We start from the raw sequence: 3,521 nt of genomic DNA, 5'->3' as shown, positions 1-3,521 counted from the left end.
ATAAATATACACTACTTATTGGTAACTCTCAGTATTAATGGTCTCAATTCTCCAATAGAAAGACAGAAGCTAATTGGCTAGATTAGAGAACAGGATTCATCTTTCTGATGTATTTAAGAAACACATCTTAGCACTAAGGATAGAAATGGTTCAGGGTAAAAGTATAAAAAAAATTACAAGCACATATACCTAAGAAGCAAGCCACTGGAGTCATTTTAGTATCTGACAAATAGACTTAAAACCATGATTCTGGCTCTTTCCGTTCCCAGGGCAGCCATGGCTCATGGTCCCAAGAAACATCTGAAGCACGTAGCTGCTCCAAAGCATTGGATGCTGGATAAGTTGACTGGTGTGTTTGCTCCTCGTCCATCCACTGGTCCTCACAAGCTGAGGAAATGCCTGCTTCTGATCATTTTCCTAAGGAATAGACTTAAATATGCCCTGATTGGAGATGAAGTAAAAAAGATTTGCATGCAGCGATTCATTAAGATTGATGGGAAAGTCAGGACCGACAGACATAACCTACACTGCTGGGTTTATGGATGTCACCAGCATTGACAAAACTGGAGAGAACTTCCGTCTGATCTATGACACCAAGGGTCGCTTTGCTGTTCATCGTATTACACCTGAGGAGGCCAAGTACAAGCTGTGCAAAGTGAGAAAGATCTTTGTGGGCACAAAAGGAATCCCACATCTGGTGACCCATGATGTTCGTACTATTCAATACCCTGATCCCCTCATCAAGGTGAATGACACCATTCAGATTGATTTGGAGACAGGCAAAATAACTAGCTTCATCAAGTTTGACACAGGAAACCTGTGTATGGTGACTGGAGGTGCTAACTTGGGAAGAATTGGTGTAATCACCAATAGAGAGAGACATCCCGGCTCTTTTGATGTGGTTCATGTGTAAGATGCCACTGGCAACAGCTTTGCCACTCGGCTGTCCAACATTTTTGTTATTGGCAAGGGCAACAAGCCATGGATCTCTCTTCCTCGAGGGAAAGGAATCCGCCTCACCATTGCTGAAGAGAGAGACTCTGGCTAATAGAAGGCTTTCCAGGCAACATGCTAGATTAAACAGCATGGTGAAACTAAAAAAAAAAAAAAAAACATGATTCTGAAGACATTGGAAGAAATAGTGTACTCACATTCATAAGTTATTAAATAAATAAATAAATAAATATGAAAAAGAAGATACAGAAAGAATACCACAGACTCATTGAAGGAAAACTCTGCAAAGAACATACAGCAATTTTAACATTTATTTACTATGCAAAATAGTATCTTCATTAGGGAAAAATGACAGTCTACAGAGTGTGAAAAGTTCTTGCTGAGAGAAGATTTCCAGAATATGTTAATAACTAATAAAACTTAACATCAAAACCAACCAACCAGCCAACCAACCAAACAAACAAACAGATAAGTAACCTAATTAAAAATTTGGCTAAAAAACTTAGCACAGATTTCTTAAAAGATAAAACACAAGTGCCCAAGAAACACTTCTATGTATCTGTGTACATCAGGGAAATGCATATTAAAACTGCATTGAGATTTCTTACACTAGTCAGAATAGCTAACAGTAAAAAAAACAACTTACAACACAGAATGACAAAGATACAGGGAGAGCAAAACACTTATTTAGTGCTGTTGAGTCAAAACAGATAAAAACACTCTGAAAATCAGTGTGGTAGTTTCTCCAGATAACTGAGACTAAATATACTTTAAAATTCAGCCAAATTATTCTTGGGCATGTACCCAAAGAACTTTATAGAGTACTTCAGAGGCACTTGCTTATCCATGTTCACCAATGAAATATCAATGTAGTACATTTACAGAACGTAATAATGTTTAATTGTTTAAAAAATGAAGTTTACATGTAAATGGATATTGCCAGAAAACATAGAACATAGGAAGTAACAAGACAGCAAAAGAAAAATATTGTTATTTTTATATGTGGATTTCAGCTTTTCTTTTTTTTTTATTGGATACATTTTATTTACATTTAAAATGTTCTCCCCTTTCCCGGATTCCCCTGAAGACCCACTACTCCACTCTCTTCCCCCTGCTTCTATGAGGGTAGTCACCCATCCACTCACCCTCTCCCACCTCCTCATTCTGACATTCCCCTACACTAGGGCATCCAGCCTTGGCAGGACCAAGGGATTCTCCTCCCATTGATGCCTAACAAGGTCATCCTCTGCTGGAGTCATGGATCTGTTTATGTATACTCTTTGGATAGTATTTTAGTCCCTGGAAGTCCTGGTTGGTTGGCATTGTTGCTCTTAGGAGGTTGCAAATTCCTTCAGCTCCTTCAATTATTTTTCTAACTCCTCCATTAAGGACCCCATTGTCAGTTTAATGGTTGGCTGTGAGCATCCACCTACGTTTTTGTCATGTTCTTGCAGAGCCTCTCAGGAGACATCTATATCAGCCTCCTTTCAGCATCCACTTCTTGGCATCGGCAGTATTGTATAGGTTTAGTGGCTGCATATGGGCTGGATCCCCAAGTGATACAGTCACTGGATGGCCTTTCCTTCAGTCTCTGCTCCAGATATTTTCTTCATATTTCTTTCTGAGAATATTTTTGTTCTCCTTTCTAAGAAAGACTGAGGCATCTGCACTTTGGATGCCTCATCATCCAAAGCGCATCTGCACTGCATCATCCTTCTTCTTGAGCTTCACTTGGTCTGTGAATTGTATCTTGGGTTTTCTGAACTTTTGAGCTAATATCTACTGATGAGTAAGTGGATACCATAGGCATCTTTTTGTGTGTGTGATTACCTTACACAGAATGATATTTTCTAGATTCATCCATTTCCCTAAGAATTTCATGTAGTCATTGTTTTTAATAGCTGAGTAGTACTCCATTGTGTAAAAGTACCACAATTTCTGTATCCTCTGTTGAAGGACATCCAGGTTTTTTTCAGGTTCTGGCTATTGTTAATAAGGCTGCTATAAACATAGTGGAGCATGTGTTCTTGTTGTATGTTAGAGCATCTTCAGGGTATATGCCCAGGAGTGGTATAATTGGGTCTTCAGGTAGTACTATGTCTGATTTTATGAGGAACCACCAGACTGATTTCCAGAGTGGTTGTATCAGCTTGCAATCCCACCGATAGTGAAGGAGTGTTCCTCTTTCTCCACATCCTTGCCAGCATCTACTGTCACCTGAGTTTTTTGATCTTAGCTATTCTTATTAGTTTAAGGTGGGATCTCAGAGTTGTTTTGATTTTTATTTCCCTGATAACTAAGAATGTTGAGTATTTACTTAGGTGCTTCTTAGCCATTCAATATTCCTCAGTTGAGAATTCTGTTTAGCTCTGTTTCCATTTTTAATACAGTTATTTGATTCTCTGGAGTCTAAATTCTTGAGTTCTTTGTATATATTGAATATTAGTCCTCTATCAGATGTGTAATTGGTAAAGATCTCCTCACTATCTGTTGGTTGCTGTTTCATTCTATTGAAATGTCCATTGCCTTTCAGAATGTTTTCAGTTTCATGAGATTCCATTTATTGA

General features: G+C 38.4%; 1 pseudogene across 1 annotated transcript; it reads left to right on the top strand.

The window, feature by feature from the left end:
- The first annotated feature begins 276 nt into the window (after positions 1 to 276).
- LOC308423754 (small ribosomal subunit protein eS4-like) lies at positions 277 to 1,048 on the top strand (annotated as a pseudogene). The gene has a single exon. The product of its transcript is annotated as a small ribosomal subunit protein eS4-like (transcript).
- Positions 1,049 to 3,521: the final 2,473 nt, after the last annotated feature.

Source organism: Micromys minutus (assembly GCF_963924665.1).
Source record: "Micromys minutus genome assembly, chromosome: 8".
Classification (NCBI taxonomy): Eukaryota; Metazoa; Chordata; class Mammalia; order Rodentia; family Muridae; genus Micromys; species Micromys minutus.
This window is presented reverse-complemented; position numbering and strand designations above follow the sequence as displayed.